This window comes from Talpa europaea, assembly GCF_964194135.1.
Source record: "Talpa europaea genome assembly, chromosome: 5".
Taxonomy (NCBI): Eukaryota; Metazoa; Chordata; class Mammalia; order Eulipotyphla; family Talpidae; genus Talpa; species Talpa europaea.
Window position 1 is genome coordinate 120,392,205 of NC_140071.1, and position 20,865 is coordinate 120,413,069.

The window sequence follows — 20,865 nt, forward strand, 5'->3', positions numbered from 1 at the left end:
TGGAGTCACTGTGCCGTTTGGCAAGGAGGTCTGGCAATTAAGCTTTTTGTACCCAGTATTCAAATTTGAGAATGTCACTTTATTACTTTGATTTTTAATTATGGACCATGTCAGCAGAAAGACTTCCATTGAGTGCAGTCAAAGTTTAAAAAAAAGAAGTCTTTCCTGGAAATGGCAGTCAATGAAGAGAAAAGCAGTATTCCTAGAAATGTATAATTTATGCCTGTAGCAAGAGGCTCCTGTGGGCTAGCAAAGGTAGTTTTAAATAAGGATGAAGACTTGTGAGGGCATTCATATGGCTGGATGCTTTTGGCAGTGGGGTTTTGGCGTCTGATGCAAGGGGAACGGCCTAACCACCTCAAACTTTGTAAGCTGAACTCTGAGAGAAATTAATTATGATCTATGCTGTGGAAGGGTTAAGTCATTTTTATGATAGAGCAAGAATTTTGTTGCTGTTAGGAAGAAAAATTAAAGTCTTGTGTGGTGGACCCAATTTCCCAAGGTAGGAGCTTCCTAGCTTTTGGTTATGAACGTTAATTTCTCCTTTGCCTCTGACCCCCCCATAATGTAGAGGCTGTTACACTGCATTCAGGGCTCACCTCCAGGGACCCCATTCATATTATCTGCTATGGAATTGTGCTCTTAGGGGTCATTTTCATAAAATACAGTGTGAATAGTGCCCCCTAGTGTCGTGGGACTCAGAGGCTCCTGTGAACGCCAATCATTATTGAATGGTCTCTCCCATGTTTCTGCAGATGGAAGACAGAAATGAGAAGAGACAAAGGTCCCTGGGTTCCACTTTTTTCTCTCTTAAGTGCAGCCCCTAACTTTCTCTTCCACTCCATGTGGTCTCTTTCTCAAGTCACAAGTACTTCATGGAGAAGTACTTATTATCAGGCCCCATCTGCCTAAAGGAGGGAGGGGGAAAATTAGAGACCTGCCTGGCTATATTCCTGGCTGCGAGATGGAGAAGCCAAATGAATCAGAATTGTGTTCTCCCCAGGTATCTGTTTTTGAGTAAGTTTTGAGAAGCTTCCATACCTTAAGAGTAAAATCTGGTTCCTGTCCTGAAGGTTTGGACTACTGGTAGAATTAGTTGATTGTTTGAATGAACTAATGTGAAAATGTGACAACTTTTTAAACCCCTGGTGGAGAAAAGAGGCTGTAAGGCAGAAAGCCTATTAGGAAGAGAAGAAGACTCAACTTTTTGGGGCTTCATTTTGCTCATCTGTGAAATGGAGTGACTGGATCAGGTTATGTCTTAAATTGTGAAATGTGTTGGAAAGTAAATGAAAATGGGGCCTCCCTGGAGGAGCAAGAGATTAAGTCGCAGGACTGTGAAGCTATCTGCAGCCACTGCAGCAAGAGTTCCATCCCAGGCCAGGGAACAACCCACATGGTACAGCAGACCTCTCCTGCCTCGTCGCTGCTCCCCTCAGCAGTGTATTTCAGTCAGTCTGCCTGTTCTGTTTCCCACTCTGTCTCTGGTGAATCCTCTCACCCCCTGTATCTCTGGCCTATACCCCAGTTCTTGTATGCATAAATAAATACATTAAAAAAATAGAGTATCATTTGCTAGGAATGTGGGAGAGTTTTACAATAGCCACGTTATGGAAACAAACTCAGTGCCCAAGGACAGATGAATGAATGGAGATGATGTGTATGTGCACAATGGAATACTATTCAGGGATTAAAAGAAAAAAAAAAGATGAAATCATGCTGCAGGAATTACTGTAGCAGAAACTGTAGTTATTTCACCTTATTGTAAAAAAATGTGGGCTCCAAATATAGTACTGCTTTATTCACTCTCAGAAAGTTATGGGAAGGGAAGGAAGTTCAAGTTATTTTTTTAATTTAAAAAAGAACAGAATGCTCCTGGGGTTCTGCTCTGGATAAAAGGAATTCTTAAGTAAGTTCTTTTATTTTGCATGTTTTGCCCTTTGAAATGTCAGTTCCTTGAACAAAGAATAAAAGTAATTTCCCTAATGGGAAGAAATGGGGGAGGGGAATGAGTCTTTAGAAAAGTTCAAATTATATTTAGACCTGAAGGACATTTTACCTGAGGAAGTAAAACTTCTAACTGAAAAATGTCAGCGCTGCAGGGAAACCTAAGGAAGTAGCTGTGTGACCTTGACTGAACCTCCCCTTCTCTGATTCCAGTTTTCTCATTTGCAAAAGGAGCACCAAGCACTAGGTTTCTCTTAAAACTAAAAATCCCTGGGGGTACAGGGGTTAAGTCTCAGCATGATGAAGCTATTGGCAGCCACTGCAGCATGAGTTCAATCCCAAGCCAGGGAGGTGACATGACACAGCAGACCTCTCCTGTCTCATCCACTGCTTCCCTTAGCAGTGTATTTCAGTAGATCCATCTGTTCTGCTCCCCACTCTGTCTCTGGTGAATCCTCTCTCCCCAACACCTCTGGTCTATACCCCAGTTCTTGTATGTATAGATAAATAAATCTTTAAAAAAAATCTACAATATCAATTTTGTCTAATTACAGAAAAAATTGGTTTTAATTACTTTCAAAATAAAGAATCATTAAAGTATAAATCATCAAAAAGGAAAAGTAGTTTTGTTAACTTTAATGTAATAAAATACAATATGATCATCAATTTTATGTTGCTTAGTAGAGGTCTTTTAAGCAGAATCATTAAGGATTAAAGAGGATTTGTAACTGGAATATTACAGTTGGCTGGCTGTCTGTGGAGGGTGTTTCTCTTCTCCCTGGGCACCTGGCTAGACTATTCTTGTGGTGTGGTGAGGTGTGGTCATTGGTGTTCTGGCTGATGGATCATTAGCAGGTGTGATAAAGGCCACTTCCAAGTCTGGTCCATGAGCACCTCCAGGTTCTGTCCTATCAGCTGCAGCATTGGAAACTTACAAGCCACACCTGGAAGCTGGCAGGGTTGCAGATAAAGGGATTCTGGTCCTGGATTATTACTTGGAAAGAGGGGGCGAAAGCTACCAATAAGGAACAGCTGTTTTGTTGCAGCTGCTGTTATATGGTTTGAGTTTGCAACTATTAATGTACATTTAACTAGACAAAATGTGTCTTAATAAGAAAAACTGTAGACTGAAGAAAATACTAATTCTTGGTTTGTGAAGTCATTGAGCAGTATATTTAAGCTATCTGCATTTTTTTGAATGTATATAGTACTTTTTCTAAAGAGGAAAAATAGGTAAACTTCTGATTTTTTGCAAGCAAAGCAAATACTAAGAAAATGACAGGGCAATGTTTCACCTAGTCATAATAGTTCTATAAAGAGCAGATTACTAACAAGATGTTACCCTCCCAACATTTCCCAGGAACCGGACTAGTCTTTACAATACTGGCATTTGGAAGGCAGCAGGGTATGATGGAATGGGCAGAGACTTTGGGTTCAGTTAGAATGAGTTCAAGTCCTGATTTTATTAACTATTGCCTCAACTTACTGATCTATAAAATGGAGGTAATCTATGCACCTGGTTAGGTTGTTAGCATTGTGATTTCAAATATGAAGTTAGGGTTAATTAAGCTGCTTTAAGTTGAACCCTGGTTCTGCCATGCACTGGCTTGGGTGAAATACTTAAATTCTCTTTGCTTTAGTTTCTCCCTCACTGAGATTGGGTTAATGCTACCTACCTTGGAGAGTTAATGTGAGACTAAACAAGTAAATACCTGCAATGTGCTTAGAACAATGCCTGCCACAATGATGTAAATAGTTGCTTGTTATTGTTGAAAGGATTATCTAGAATATGGACAAAAATTCCCCCACATTGTAGACACTCATTAAATGGCAAAAATGCATTTTTGAAAGATGTTTAGCAATGTTTGTTTGTACATAAAAACGACAAAATCTTGGTTTGACATTTTCCACATGCACCATACCCTATCATTCAGAAATTTCATTTCATCCTACTTCAGTTTATGTGCTGGTCTAATGTGAAATGATTCAATTACATGACTTAACAGATTATAATGCATTGAGAAAAAAAATCTAGCATATATAAAGAAATCTGTGTTCTGTAAGACCAAGAGTTGAGGGCTCATGTATCATAGTTCCCTCCTTGTATTTAACTGTTCACTGAGAGTTTGTGCATCTCTTCCCACCGCCCCCATCACATTTATTGAGGTCATGTTGGTTTACAACACTGTATTTGTTGTAGGGGTTATAGGTTAAAAGCTCCAAAATTGTATATTTTCATGCCGTGCCCATCACCAAAGCTCCAATAATTCTTTACCACGTTCCATTGGGCCCCTTCCCTCCCCTGCTACCACCTGGGTGTGTTATTGGATTGATTTTGTCTCAGACATGCTTGCCCCCTTAGTTGGGAAATTGATACAATTATTATTCAGCTAGGAGAGATTATCCTTTATGACTGTGTCCTTTATCAGTAAGATATTTTCAAACATGCATTATATATGTGAATATATATTTACTTATAAGTGATAATATACTTAGTATTTATGTATACAAATAGTATTTATATTGCATATAAGTGTATATACTTACACATTATATAGTAAGTGCACAAATATATACTTACATTCTATGCACTACTATTCTTAAACAATATAGAATTATAACACATATATACACAAGTAAAAATTTTTGCATAATGAACTAAAAAAAATTATCTGCAGTATAAAATATATTCCTAATTTGTGGTAGTTTCATATTATCATTAGTCAATATCACAAAGTTCAATATGTACTTAGGGTGAGGCTCACTGTTCTCCATATTTTTGTTCATATGTTAATCCATATTTTATTTTATTTTATTTATTTATTTTTTTAATTTTCTAGAGGCATGTCTTATTTATTTATTTGTTTGTTTTGTTTTGTTTTGTTTTTGGTTTATACATGCACTGGGTACAGTCAGAAGCGCGGGAGGGTGAGAGAATTCACCAGAGCCAGAGCAGGGAGCAGAGCAGGCAGAAGGACCGAAGTACACTGCTGAGGGGAGCAGCAGGCGGCAGGAGAGGTCTGCGCGCCATGTGGGACCCTCCTCTGGTGGCCGGGGAGCAGCCGGGGATCGAACCGGTGCAGCAGAGGCTACGGGCAGCTTCGCAACCCAGCGCTCAACCGCTGCGCCACCTGGGAGGCCCATCCATATTTTAAATAAAATAATTTCTTGATAATTTCAAAATTGCTAAACAAAATAAATCAGAAGGAGAAAGTACAGGATGATTTTACTTGTGTATTGAATATAAAGAAATAAAGGAACAGATAAATCCAAACCATAATAAACCCAGGAAATTTGACTACAGAATTGAGGCTACTAGCAGGGGAAGATGAAGGATGGGCTCCAACAGACTGTGGAGGGGATTGTGGGTACCTTGGTGGTGGGCATGGTGTGGTAACATACATCTGAATAGGTGTGAACCCATAGCCCTATATAATTTACAGTGTTGTAATCCAATGTCACCTCAATAAAAAATGATAGTTTAACAAAGTTGCTTAGCTGATTTATGTCAGATCAGATTAGATATTCTCCTTTTAAAAAACTCCCTATTGTAGCTAATGAACATTTCCAGGAGTAGAAGTGTAACTTCTGCCATTATCAAATTGTTTGTGTTGCTTCATTAGTATGATTTCCAGTCTGTGGTTTCTCCTTTTCAGTTATATTTCTATTTTCTCAGTTGAGTTAAAACTAGAAAGTGTAATTTTTTTGTATTTCTCCATTTTATTTAATTTTTTTTCAATTTTCAAATGCTTCAACTGTTATAGGCCATCATAATTTATTTATTTATTTACAGATTTATTTATGCATACAAGAACTGGGGTACAGACCAGAGGTGTGGGGGGTGAGAGGATTCACCAGAGACAGAGTGGGGAGCAGAACAGGCGGATCAACCAAAATACATTATTGAGGGGAGCAGTGGGTGAGTCAGGAGAGGTCTGCTGCACCATGTGGGTTGCTCCCTGGCCAGGAGGGAACTCATACTGCAGTGGCTGGCAATAGCTTGATAGTGCTGAGACTTTAACCCCTGCACCACCAGAGAGGCCCCATCATAATTTAAATAAGAGTTAAAAACCAGAAAATATGATCGTATTCCTATAACCGAGCACACTCCACGTTGCAACATGCTTCAGAATGCCATTGGCACACAGCTACCTGTACTGTTCTGTGGTGCTACCGTGCATATGACTCTCTGATGGAGGGACCAAATAGAGGCAACCATGTCAACCCCTGTTTTATTTGTTACTTGAGTTTCTGGCTTTCCAATCCAAACGTAAATAAAGCAGAAGTTCTCATTTTGTTTTCCTGCACATCGAGGAGTACATGGGCCCTTACCTCACTTTCGTTGACACATGGTGTAGGCCGTGGTTTTCATTTTCATGCAACATCCTGGCTAAGGAAGCAGTTGACTACATTCCTATAATGTCAGAGGATATGTCTTCCATGTCTGGCAGATCTCGAGTTTTCTTTCCTAATGGGAAAGAGAATTTTACATTCTGTGATGATAGTACTTGCATTGAAACTTAGTGATGGAGCAAGACAGAACTGAGAGGCAGATTAAAGTCTGACCTTGGGATGGGAGGTTGCTGAGTGTAATGGCAGGAATGGACAAAATGCAGGTTCTCTATGACCCGAGCAGACAGGGTAAAGGAGGAGAGAGTCCTGGAGCCCTCCTGGTGGCTTTTGCAGGGATTTACCAGGTACATGGCAGGCAGAGGTGCCTGGGGGGGGGGGGGGGAGGCTGGCAGGCCTCCCAGCCCCCAGCAAGTATTCACTTTCTGAGCTCTCCGGTGTTCTCTGGTGGTCTCTGCTTCTCTTTTGCTCTCGTTATCTCTGCTTCTCTGCTCTACTGGCGTCCAGTGATGCTGCCCTTATAAGTCCAGCCTTAGCCCAGGTGCACCCACTTACGCATGCCCACACCCGACTCCAGGTGCTTGCCATCAGGCATGCATGCAGTACCGCAAAGATCCATCATCAATCCTAATGGCGGGAGCTCAGAAAAGCCTGATACTTTTTATTTACCCTACACTGAGCCTCACCAACAAAAGGTTGGTCTCAGGCATCAGTCAGACTTTGATTCAAGTCTGAGCTCTGCTACTCAGTAGCTCTGTGAATTTGTCATAAACTCACCAATCTGAACATCAATTTCCCCACCAGAAAAAAAAAGTGATAATACTTACTGCAATAATTAGGATATGTCTTTGGTTGTCGTCGTGTGTGTGTGTGTGTGTGTGTGTGTGTGTGTGTGTAGAGGACGGGTTACACAAGTTCATGTACACTGGACTCCCACTGTATGGTCATGGTCAAATAACTGTTTCAGTTACAACCACTAAGTCTGGTTCCAGTTACAAGGAAGAAGGAAAAGAGAAGGCACACTAATTTTCTTTTCAGGGCATGACTTGGAAGTTGTTCAAATCCCATTGGGGTGAGAATGGGGGGACAGGGATGGGGGAGAGCACAACAGACTTTGGTGGAGAACCATGGATGCTTCCATGGTCCCAGTGCTGAGGTGACTGCACCTTAGTGGGGAAATCCTATACTGTCAAAACACTAGCAAGGAGGTGAAACAATCGTACTTCAGTACTTCAGTAACAATATATAAGTGTTAAAAAATAATAAAATAAATCCTATTGGCCAGACTTTGGCTACATGACCACAACTGACTGCAAAGGACCATGGGAAATGTAGATTTGCTTGGTAGCCATGCATTTAACTCCAGGTTTCTATCACTAAATGAAGGTAGAGAAAATGGTTATTGGGGCACAACTAGCTGTGTCTGGAACACCTGCATCTCATGATCGTTGGAGGACTTAGTTGACATCATTTAAGCACAGAATTGAGCTCATGGGTAAACAACAAATCCAAAGATCACTGTTCTTATTATTAATATCTGAATGTCTTGTGTTTTCCTAGGTAAAATTAATGTTGACTGATTATTGACACTGAATACTGATCTTGGGGCAAGAGTGTCTGCCAGTAGCCAGTATGGAAACAATAGTAACCTAAGTGGATGAGCTTTGAAAAGTATTTATATATTATTATCATTCACTGACTTTCATGATGGGATCTTATGAAGGCCTTGTATCACAATTAGAAAAAAAGACAAAAAGAAAAGTTCTACTATTTTGGCAAAAAGAAGAAAGCTGAAAAATAAAAGTACCAGGAAAAATAGGTTGATCGAGCTCCTTGAGGGACCAGGGGAGAGAAGCAATGGAACAAAACAAACAGTCTGGACTATGGATCCAGACAGAACTAGGATGTTAGTGAACTTATGCTGTAACACTCCCCAAGTCAGGGTTTTACAACATTTCTTCCAGTCAGATATACGGGATGGCAATAGCTTTGCTTGGTTCTGCAAGATTCTTCTCAGTTTTGCTCTGTGTATTTTTCATTCTGTTCATATCTCTATCTAGGTATGATCTTGTGGCAAATGTTAGTAGCTCAAACAGTCAAGTGATATTATGCAAGTGCTTTTGGAGCCTCTATTTGCTCTTTTTGTTGTCCCAATTTATGGAGATATAATCAAAACATAACATTGTATACATTTTTTAAAAAGATTTATTTTATCTATACAAGAACTGGGGTACAGACCAGAAAGGGGAAGGGTGAGAGGATTCACTAGAGACAGAGCAGGGTGCAGAACAGGCAGAAGGACCAAAGTACACTGCTGAGGGGAGCAGCAGGTGAGACAGGAGAGGTCTGAAACGCCATGTGGGTATCTCCCTGGCCGGCTGGGAATCCAACAGGTGCTGGGCCACCAGGGAGGCCCAACATTGTATATATTTAAGGGGGATATCATGTTGATTTAATATCTTACAGTGTTTGCCTTGTCTGTCTGCCTTATTTCACTTAGCATAATGCCCTCATGGTTTTCGAAGTTGAAATCCTAACTAGCATTGTGATGGGGGGTGAGGGTTTCACCTTCCTGACCTCATTCATAACTAGGGATAATACACAGAGCCCGTAAGTTTATACTTATTAAAGAAGAAACTCCCTGTGAAGCAGTTTTCCAATAGCATGCCACAACTGGGTTCCATGTGTATCATGATATTGTATTTTTTCCAGCCCAAAGACCAGCCAGTTGAGTGAGACTTAGGGTTTCCTGACCCTTAGCCAGAGGCCTCTGCCACTAGCAGACTTGCTTATATGCAGCCACACAAATAATACCACTTCCTCTGTGCCATGAATGGTAAAGTTTTGGGAATACTAGAAAGTAAAACATTTAGATGGTGCCTGGCACTTAGTAGTTTCAAACCAGAAACATTACTGATAGATGGAGAGGAGACTGAGGAAGCAGTTTTGATGGTAAGAAGGCCTCAGTGGGAATCAATGACAGAAGAGAATTCTCTCCCTATCAGCTTCAAAAACTCTCCTTGATGCTTGGCTGTTTTCCTCTCTCTGTTACTCTACAGGGGTCATGACCTTGCCCCAGAGCAATTTGAGAAATCCTGGGAAAGAGGATTTGGGAGACAATGTCCAGAGCCCATATTTGTGTGACTAGAGTTGAAAGTTGAATCTAAAAATATGTCTTGCTATATAGAACACCAATTGTGGCTGTTTCTATAGAAATTCCAAAGCTTGTTACAAATCTACCCAAAAGAAATTCCTGGAATTGTGCTTGTCTGTGAAACGCTGGAAAGATACAAGGCTATTCTTGATCTGGCACGTGGTCAAGGCTAACTTACAGTGGTCGACATTGGAGCTTCTCACTCCCTTTCTGTCATCTGAGTGTGTGAAGCTGTTGCTCTCGGTGGGAACCCAACCTGGCGCTGAGATAGTCTTCTGTAGAGATGAATGTTCTTAGTGTAGGTCAAAAACCTAGGGCAACAGCTGATGTCATTTGAACTCATTGCTAGTCCTTAGGCAAATTATATTGCTAGACATAACCTGTCCTCGTTGCTCACAGAGGTATTTCCCTAATATTTTACTGTAATCCCACTACCTAATATAAGCGTAGGCAGGGTCTATTGTCCCAAAATAAATACAACAGTTGAGAAGGGTAGCGTTGAGGACTGTAGGGTTTTTTTTTAAAGCTTACTTTTTTTTTTTTTTTTAAAGATTTATTTATTTATTCATACAAGAGCTGGGGTACAGGCCAGAGATGCAGGGGGTGAGAGGACTCACCAGAGACAGAGTGGGGAACAGAACAGGCAGATTGACCGAAGCACACTGCTGAGGGGAGCAGCGGGCAAGACAGGAGAGGTCTGCTGTGCCATGTGGGTCCCTCTCTGCCCGGCTGGGGATCAAACTCGTGCTGCAGAAGCTGCGGATTGCTTCATAGTGTGGTACTTAACCCCTTGCGCCACCAGGGAGGCCCCTGAAGTTTTTTTTTTAAGATTTATTTATTTTTATACAAGAGCTGGGGTACAGGCCAGATGTGTGGGAGGGTGAGAGGATTCACCAGAGACAGAACAGGGAACAGAACGGGCAGAACAACCAAAATACACTGCTGAGGGGAGCAGCGGGCGAGACAGGAGAGGTCTGTCACGCCATGTGGGACTCTCCCTGGCCGGTCGGGAATCGAACCCGCGCTGCAGAGGCTGCGGACAGCTTCACAGTGCTGTGCTCAACCCACTGCGCCACCGGGGAGGCCTGAGAATTGAAGTTTAAAAAAAATTAATTAATTTTCTTACATCATTGCTAATTTTTGGATAGAACTGAAGCTTTTAAACTAGAATAGTCAGCTCCATTGTTCACAGTATTTTGGAAGCTCAGCTTTGATAGGAAGTAATTTCCTTAGCACGATGGTTGGTTTGATTGACATGGATTTTACCTTCTTATATTCATTACCCCAATAGATGTTTATCGAAGCCTTTTATGTGTGAGATCCTGGAGAGATAATGATAAATAAGGCATGTCTCTGGCCTCAAGCAGCATACATAATGAGAATAGAGTATTTACTAAAATAAACTTTAGGGGATGATCCTATCCCTCTACATCACGTACATTGTTGTAAAATAATGTTACCTCAATAAAATAAATGAAAATAGAATAAACATTATTCTGAAACTTCACAGTGTTAGTCACTGCTCCCTTAACATCTTGCATTGAATAGAAAAAGGCCACATAGAAATTCTCTGGTAATAAAACAGTACTTGAGATGCACATCTTAAAAGTGTTGTTAACTAAGCAAATCCCTTTCTCCCAACTCATGAGTCATAATGAGAGCCTCCTATTATCTTTCTGTGGAGGAGCAAAATACACTTGGTCAGCAGTGTTGTTCAGGGAACAGAGAAATGGGCATTCTTGTGTACTGCTGATTGGGGCCTAAATTGGATCAGGCAATATGTAAATCCCCTACATAGGGAGTCTTAAAATAAAGTATGGGACATCTGAACAAGGGAATACTATGTGACCCATAAAAATGATGCTCTAGATAAGCAATGAAATGGAATGTGTTGTTGGATGAGACCATGGAAAGCAGTGGACACAGTATGAGTCTAATTGTGTGCATATGTATGTAAGTATCTACATACATAGAAAAAAACTGGGAAAAGATGATGCCTATGTCACAGGGCTTTACTTCTGAGTCTTCAGATTACTAGTGATTTTTAACGTGGGCTACACTTTTCAGTTCTTTCTAAATTTTTGACAAGGAACATGAATTACCGTCACAATCAGAGGTGGTGGGGAGGGTTTGAATTTTTGTTTCTGTTTTTTTAATAAAAAACCCATCTGGATTAGGTCACATCAGCACGGGGGTGGGGGTGGGGGTGGGGGCGTGGGGATGAGGGGGTTGTTTCCAGTGAAAACATTCACATTACATGGCAGAATTAAAGACATAAGCTCAGGTAACTGACAGGATTTCTACCAATGCAGAATTTTCCAAATGGGTCTACTGAAGACACAACCTCAGTTTTTTTTCCTTTGTGGAAGCAGCGAAAGTAATAGAAATTTATTACACTCGGAGGGACCGGATGAGATCAGCTCTCTTAGACAAATCATGCTGTCTTTGGTGATTTTTCACTTGAAATCTAGAAAAGAAGCATTCAGAACTATTCTAGTGGAACATCGCCCAGCGTTAGCTTGGATCAGGGTTGGTTTTGGAGTTAACTTCATGTGCCCCTTAGGTAGCTGAATTTAAGAAAGCTAATCTCTAACTTCAGATTTCTAAATAAAAGTTGTTTCTTTTATTTCAGGTACTATATTTTTTAAAACATTACTTTAAATACACTGGAAAAAAGAGGAAAATTATAGAATACCACTTTTGTAAGTTATTTTATCTAGATTTTACCCCCTCCAAAATAAATATTATAAATACAATTAAAGACAACTCTGAATCCACTCCCTTGTCCTATTTTCTACCTTCTTCCTTTGTGTTAAGCACACAAATTGCTTCATTGTTCCTGTGCATATTTCAGAAATTTTTCTATATATTCTGCATTTAAGCTATTCTTCTAATTTTTTTCTAAGCTCCCTTTCCCTACTATCTTTGTCTACTCAAAGATGATGACTCCAATGGCATTAGTAACAACAGAATATCTTTTAGTGCCAACTCTGGACCAGTTATTATTATAATCACTTTACCTATACTTATTTAATTTTCATACCCATTTAGTACTTAAAATAGTCCTATGAAATTACTGCTACCTATTACCCATGTTTTATAGATGAGAATCCTGAGACAAAGAATGGAAAATAATCAGAGACAGTAGATACAGGACTTGAACATTGGTAACCCTGCCTTAGAATCTATGATCTTATTCATTATGCTATACTGCCTCATATATGGCTGGCTGGCCCAGAATTTGTTCCTTTTTGTGACATTTGTCTGTGCTCTTTATACTCCAGAGTCTTAAAAGGGAAGAGATGGTAATTTGGCTAAATTGTATTTGGTAATTTTTCTAGACTCCCATGACTTCTTTCTACTTATTTTGTGAGTGTTTCTGAGATTTTTCTATGATAGCAGATGTCACTGTAACTTATTCATTTTGACTGCTTTATAGTATTCCATCACATAAATGTACCACAATGGGTTTATGCATTTGTCAATTGATGGACACCAGGTTGTTTGCAATATTGTTTTTGCACTTACTATTTCCAACAATGATGCAGTGAACATTTGTAAATGTGTATTCCTGTCTACAGTGGCTACAAAGAAGTGAGACTGCAGGATTACAGAAATCTTTAACTAGGTCTAGTTAGTAGCTCTTCCACATGATTGTACCATTTTACCATCACACCATTAATATCTGAGTGTTCTTGCCTATCTTTAGAATCATCATTCTTTAGATTTTTGACAATCTGAGGGTGTGATACAGTTTCTCATTGTTGTTAAGTTTGATTTCCCTCACTAATTCTGAAACCAACCATCTTTCCATATATTTACTGGTCATTCAACTTTCCTTTTCTATTAGTGACTTTTTATATCCTTTGATCACTTTCTTATTAGGATGTTAGTCTTTTTTCTTCTTGGTTTATTCTCATCTTAGTTAAAAAAAAAAATCTCTCCAACCATTCATTTAACATATTTTCTTTGGAAAGAAAATTGGGTGGGCATCCCTGGTGGCGCAAGGGGTTAAGACACAGCACCATGAGGCTGTCCGCAGCCACTCCAGCACAGGTTCAGTCCCTGGCCAGGGAGGTGACCCACATGGTGCAGCAAACCTCTGCTGCTGCTCCCCTCAGCAGTGTATTTCAGTAGATCTGCCTGTTCTGTTCCCCACTCTGTCTCTGGTGAATTCTCTCACCCCCGCATCTCTGGCCTGCACCCCAGCTCTTGTATGCATACTTAAAAATAAATCTTTTAAAAAAAGAAAATAGGGTGTTAGATGTTATAAAGGAGTATGAAAAAAAGTATAGCTTCTCACATACAAGTACTCATTTTATACTGTTTCTGATAGTATAAAGGAGTTTTTCTTCAATATCGCATGTTGTATTAGGATGAACATTTACTCTATATTTTGTTCTTAAAGGTTTATATCAGACTATTCCTAAATAAAAATATAAAATTATGTGGTTACAATCACTTCTGTGTTACCCCTTAATTGTCCAAATAAAGCATACATTCTACAGTCGAGAATCAGAAAATAAAGGGAGATGGCCAGGCTCCCCCAAGGTTATCTTACACTCATTATGTGGCAGCACATGTGGGATGGTCGGGGGTACACAGAGAATGACTAATGTATTAATAAGACTCACATATAGCTCCCACCCCTCTATAATTGCATTCCTTTCATTAGCTTTTACCCAGCTGGTCTGAGTTGCACAAACAAAATATTGTATAAGATTGGCCCATTGATGGTAAATTCGGAACAATTTTTGTAAAACTCTTGCCAAGTTACATACTGACCCCAGGGTCTTTAAACCAGCCAAAAAAAAGTTAAGCAAAAACTGAATTAAATCTATTATCACAAATTTGTGCCCCATAATCTGATGAGACTTCCAGATGTCCAGCCCAAGACCATCTGCTGAATGTCTGTGGGCACACACTCCCAAAACATGCGCCTGGATAAGAGTAACAGACCAACAGCTTGGAGCTCTAAAACCCAGAGCGGTTCCTGCTTAGGCATAAAGGCAAACAAAGAAAAACAACTTAGAGAGGTTGGAGATTTGGGTTTTTTTTTTGAGAGTTCTTTTCTTAAACCATCATTTGCTTTCTGTTTAATGGAGCAGTAGCTTTGTCAGAGTCAAATGACTTTTTTCAACACTTAATAATAAGACAGGCTCATTTCTCTCCAAGAGGACAGACTAAGTGATTTCAAATATTTTAAAAGGTAACAGCAAAACGGTGGGGAGTTAGTTGCTAACTTAGACATGGTAATAATCATGAGTAACATCTTTTGCACATATGGGATCTCGGCACTCTAAGATTAGTATATTCTTAGAGTGTTCAGTATTCAATATTCAGTTTAGCATCCTGAGAGTCTAAGAAAACAGACTCAGGAGGAGAGCTACATATAGGAGATATACTGGGAGGTGCTCTCTGGAACCATGTGAATGAGAGAATGAGGGGAGCAGAACTGGGAGACGGGAGAAGGTGGGCTGAGGGACAGTGACAGAGAACCTTCAGCCATTCCTCTGTGGTGGAACTCAGAAAGTTGGACAATTAAGTGTTAGTTTGGTTAGGCTGTGGTGCCCAGTTGTTTGGAAAATGCTAGGAGAGATGTTGCAATGAAGATATTTTTTGTGACATGATTAATGTTTACATTGGTAGACGTTCAGCAAAACAGATTACTCTTGGGCCTCCCCGGTGGCGGCAGCAGTTGAGCGTTGGGTTGCGAAGCTGCCTGCAGCCTCTGCAGCTCCAGTTCGATCCCGGGCTGCTCCCCGCCCACTGGAGGAGGGTCCCACATGGCGTACAGACCTCTCCTGCCGCCCACTGCTCCCCTCAGCAGTGTACTTTGGTCCTTCTGCCTGCTCTGCTCCCCGCTCTGGCTCTGGTGAATTCTCTCATCCTCCCGCGCTTCTGACTGTACCCAGTGCTTGTATAAATAAATAAATAAATCTTAAAAAAAAACAAAACAAAACAGATTACTCTCCATAATGTGAATGAGCCTCATGCAATCAGCTGAAGACCTGAAGAGCAAAGACTGAGATTTCTTGGAGAAGGAGTTCTCGTTAAGGGTACAACTGGAAAACTCAACCTCATGATTGCAATATCAATTCACACCTGAATTTCCAGTCGGCTTTACAAATTTCAGACTCACAGTTGCAAGTCAATTACTTTAAATCTTTCTCGCTCTCAGTGTAGGACCCGAAGAAGTCTGTACTATGACTCTTTTATTGGGGTTTGTCATAACCTGCACCCATTACAGTGTCAAGAACGTGAAGGCCCTGAGACTCTATCCTACTTGCAAACCAACAAGTTAGGCTGTGCCAGGTCATGAGTGCTGATAGGAGACGTGAGGTTCTCAGGTTAAAGATAAAGAGTAGTTTATTATGTACAGCTATTGCAGCAGCCAGAATATCAGCATGGCTGTATGGATTCCCTGAGCCCCAATTCCTATGGAGGATGTAAAGAGGGTGATATGACACCTGCATCCACAGTGGGATGTATTTCAGAAGAGAGATCCTGAGTTTAGGAAATCCAAATCTCTTATATTGGGCAGTAACACACCTATTTCTTGCTCCTGGGGGTGATACTATCTTTATCATCCTAGACTAATTGACATACAAATATCCTGAAAAGATAATCCAGCACAAAGGGAAGATAATGAATTACTCACAAGACATGCAGAAACATAAGAGATTCATGAAATTTGCCTCTCACCATGAGACAACTCAAGCATATGGTCTGCCAGGTTATGTAGTCCAAATTGCAGAAATTCTTGTTCCAGAGCCTGGGCTATTTCAAGCTCTATCAAAGTGACAACCTTTCAGGTTAATTGGTAATTTAGTTGGGGTAATAGTCAAATACATGGAATATACTTCTTCCAGAGCCCAAAGAGGTCTGGGGTTTCTTCCTAGAGGTGGAAGAATAAGATGTATACTTTGGAGAGAGTTTATCCTTATGTCTTAGATTACTAGACCTCTCTTAAAATTTATTAATGTGTTAAGCTTTTGAATCTCCATAGGGTTTAGCTTCTACTCCGTGGAATACATGAATCTTATGAAAGCCTCAATATACTTGTTACTTCTTGCTTATTCAGTCTGGTGAACATGATGTTATTAATAAAATGGATCAATCTGATGCTTTGCAGAATGTCAAGATGGTTCAGGCCCCTTTGGAATATATTATGACTAAGGCAGAAGAGTTAATACAGCCTTGGGGAAAGTTTATAAAAATATACTCTTGTGAATGCAAACAGGTTTTGAGTTCCCCTTTCCTGATGCGACTAGAGAAGTATATATTCACAAAGCTGCTACAGCAATGACAATACATTGGCATGGAAGCTGTATTTGGGGCTACTACTTAGTTGAGCTTGGGTTGTCCACAGTTGTCCCTCAGGATCCTATGGTTTTTGTGGAGACCAGACTGGAAGGTCTTAGGGTGGTGCTAGTCACTGCCATAATTCCTGGGATATGATACTGTTTTGATAGTTTTTTTTTTTCTCAGTTGGGTGAGTCAGTGTCAGAGGTTTCTATGTATCACTGTCTACTATGATATCTCTTATACCATTGACCCAGTAACTTAGGTAGAAGTGCTAATGGCCAAGTATGTTCATTGCATTTTTACATTTGGAGACCTGGGAAGTGACTAGCAGATGAATTCATGGACTCAGTGGACTTAACACACCTAGGTCTGACTTATTTGGCTCCGCTGGTCCCTCACTCTCACAGGGTCACCCTGACACTGGTTCAAATCTCCAGGGAGAGTCCATACTCACTCCTCCTAATCTGCATTTTTACATTTCCCTCTATATGGTGACACGAGTAAACGACCAGAGGTCCTCTTGGGGAAGGACAGAGGGAATGAAGACTATATGTTTACCATTCTGTTGCAGAGCCCTTTTTCATGGGGCCTATGCCTTTTTTTAGTCTGTGGGTTCTGGATCTGAGAACTGGCTCAAAGTTCAAAATCAGACAAGAGATTGTGGCTGTGTATTAGGACAGCTGCCCTGTGTGTTCTTATGAATCTTTGATTTCTTTTGATCGTATAAATTGAGCAAAACCTTGTGAGTAACCGATCTACTTGCCCCAGTTAAACCATATTCTGTTAACCATCTCCATACTCTCTACAGGCCAGGCCCTCCTTGCTGCTCATTATGACTGTACTCACTTTGCTTCTGATTTTTAAGAGCCACAGCCTAGCCTCTATTATTTTAGGGTTCTATCCCACCCAGCTATTGATGCGCTCAGTTCTGTAACAACATTGTCTACCATCAGCCCTAATCTAGTAATGAGAGATTGACAAACTACACCACCAACACATCAAATCCAGCCAATTGCCTGCTTTGTTTTTTATTTGTTTCTTAGAGCACACTGCCATGCTCATTTGTTTACATATTGTCTGTGGCTGCTTTTGTGCTACAACCAGAGTTGAGCAACTGTGGCAAAGACCATATAATTTATAAAACCTAAAATGTTTATTCTCAAGCCCTGTATAGTTTGCTGACTTCTGCTGTACAGAATGGTCACTTAAATAATGTTGGTTTTCTGTTTATTACTGCATTGGTATTTGCTTAAGTAGAGGGTTTTCCTCTGGGTCTCTCCATGGAGCATAATCAGTTGGTTGGTTATTCTGTCTTTCTTTTGAGTCTTTTGATTCCCTTCTATCTTGTCTTAACGTCTCCCTTTAGTGCCCCCTATTGGTAGAACCGAAAACCGGAGGCTATAGTCTGTAATCATTATAAAGCAGAAATGCAGTTTGCAGCAGCTCAAGCTAGAATTTAGAAAGTGGGACTCAAAAGCTTAATAGGACCCAAGAACAAGAATGTAAGTGGGGAGATCAGTTTAGTAAGTTTATTGTGATTGCCTAGGCAAGGTGATAACAGGAGAGATAAAGCGAGGGGAACAGATTCAAGGCATTTAAAGTTTAAATTAATAGAGCTTTATGCTGGGAATAAGGAGAGGGAAGAAAGCAGCAAAGCAACTAACTGAGAGAGTGTATATCACATATACTGATGTGAAGAACATAGAACAAGGAGCTATTTTTTGAGTATATAATTTTGTAGTAGGACTTGCGCTAGGCTTGAAGGATAGGCAAAGAACTGTGCGGAAGTCATCCCAGGATGGAGGAAAGTCAACAGAACAAATTAAAAAACACCAAACAACTCACCACTCGTAACCATGTTCAGTGGGTATATTCATAAAAGGAGCGAGAAACTAGAGTGTAACCAGGAGAAACTGCAGCCCATCTAGCCGCAGAGACACCTACACAGAGAACCCTCAGTGGTTTGAATTGGCCATGAAATATTTCACCCTTATTTTTTCTTCAAAAAATTATAAGGGACTTCCTGGTGGCCAAGAAGTTAAGTCTCAGCACTATCACCGCTACGGCTTGAGTTTGATCCTTGGCAGCAGACCTCTCCTGTCTCACCCGTTGCTCCCCTCAGCAGTGTATTCCAGTCAATCAGCCTGTTCTGCTCCCCACTCTGTCTCTGGTAAATGTTTTCACACCCTGCACTTCTGGCCTACACTCCAGTTGTTCTATGCAAAAATAAATTTAAAAAAAGTTTTGAGATATAGTTATGTATATAAAACACATCCATTTTTAAGCATGTAATTCAATATTTTTAGCATATTCACAGAGTTGTCCAAACATCTCAAAAATCTGATTTTAGAATATATCCCTTACCCCCAAAAGAAACCCCACACCCATTAGTTGTATATCCTTGTCCTTTCCTCCCATATCTAGTCCTGTATTGTCTTTATGGATTTACCTGTTCAGGGCAAGTCATAGAGATGGAATTATAGCAAAAAGTTCTTTTGTGTCTTGTTTATTTTACATAGCATAATTTTTTCAAGGTCCTAAATATTTAGTTTTCAGATTCACAAATGTATGGCTAACAGTAGAAGAAGAATAAAATGATTTTTAAAGACATTTCATTCCCAAAGTGTATTTTCTTGTTTTCCTGATGTCTATTCCTTCAAATTATCTAGCATAAATAAAAAAGATGATACCACAGATAGTATTTTAGAAATTATAAGGTAAGAAAATATTAAGCACAAAATGGAGAATAAGAGGAAGGGGTGGGAATCTAATTCTTGACTTGTACTGTATCCCATACTTTTATTAAGATACTGCCTTTTATCAAAATCTAGGAATTTGGTCTTTAACTTTAAACCTTTCAATCTTTATTTGCCAACTTTTGATCAGTTAAATATTAGAGTCAGACTGCCTGGGTTTGAGCCTGCTCCTACTAAATATTTGCTGTGTGACCCTGGGCAAGTCACTTAACCTCTCTGTCTTTTAAAATCTTATCGGCGACATAATAGTAAGAGCACTTTCCTCATAGAGTTGTTGTGAGGATCGAATGAATTAATATAGGCAAAGTATATTAAATAATGCCTGGCATATAGCAACACTATGTGTTGTCCATTATTTAATGCCTTTGATATTGATGCCTAAAGAGACCATGATAGGTGTGTGAAGAAAATGAATAATCAGACTAGCTGGAGGACTTCATTCATTTTTCTTTACAAACCTCTAAAGCAACATATGCTAATGTAGTAGATAATGCTCCTGCCTACCCTGATGTCCCTCTGCTCTTTTCCTTAGTACTAGCATTTGAATTCCAGGCTTGGGTAAAAGCCCACATTATCAAATCTCTTGTGCAGCTAGGGAGGATATTTAACTACAATTTAGTGGACTTGTTAAGGGGGCTGCCAGGACTGTAGGGGGCAACTGTACTATGGCTACCATAACTTACAGGTACTGTCTGTTCTCCCTCTGTCTGCCGACTTCTAGCCTTCAATTCAGATGTGATGGTGGCAGCTTAGACAGTCAGCCTAAATTATGAAGGCGCAAGTCACACTCTGAAATAGCTGCAGAGAGACAGAAACCTATATCTCTGAAGACATCATAGAGCTGCTATCTACATCAGTCTTATGCTGTTTGACTCCAGAATTACTTAATATGAGAGTGAAATCCACTTTTTCTTTGTTAAGCCACTGCTATTTTGCTTATTTGATATTTGCTAAATGGAGTCAATCTCTCCTAACTCATAACTGCTAGTTTCTGGACTTATTAATTAAGTAATTGAATTTTTTTTGTCCATTGAAATGTTTATTGCATTTATACTCTGTGGTAGACTCTGAAGAGTTAAAGAAACTTCTAAAATATTTTCCCCTCCACGTCATTGGATCTCAGAGATGAATTGTGGCTCTAACAAATCCAAATGGAAAGTGAACTGACACTTATGCTGGTACAGTATTATTATGTGTGCATCTTCCTGTTTTTGAAAATGGAGTTGTCTAGTGGTCTGCAGATTCACACAAGTTCAGAGAAAATAGTGAAGCTGCACTGGAAGGGCCATTGGTAGTTGTAATTATGGCATATGGAGCCTTCTGGAATCTCTATTGATTTTGTTTTTTGCT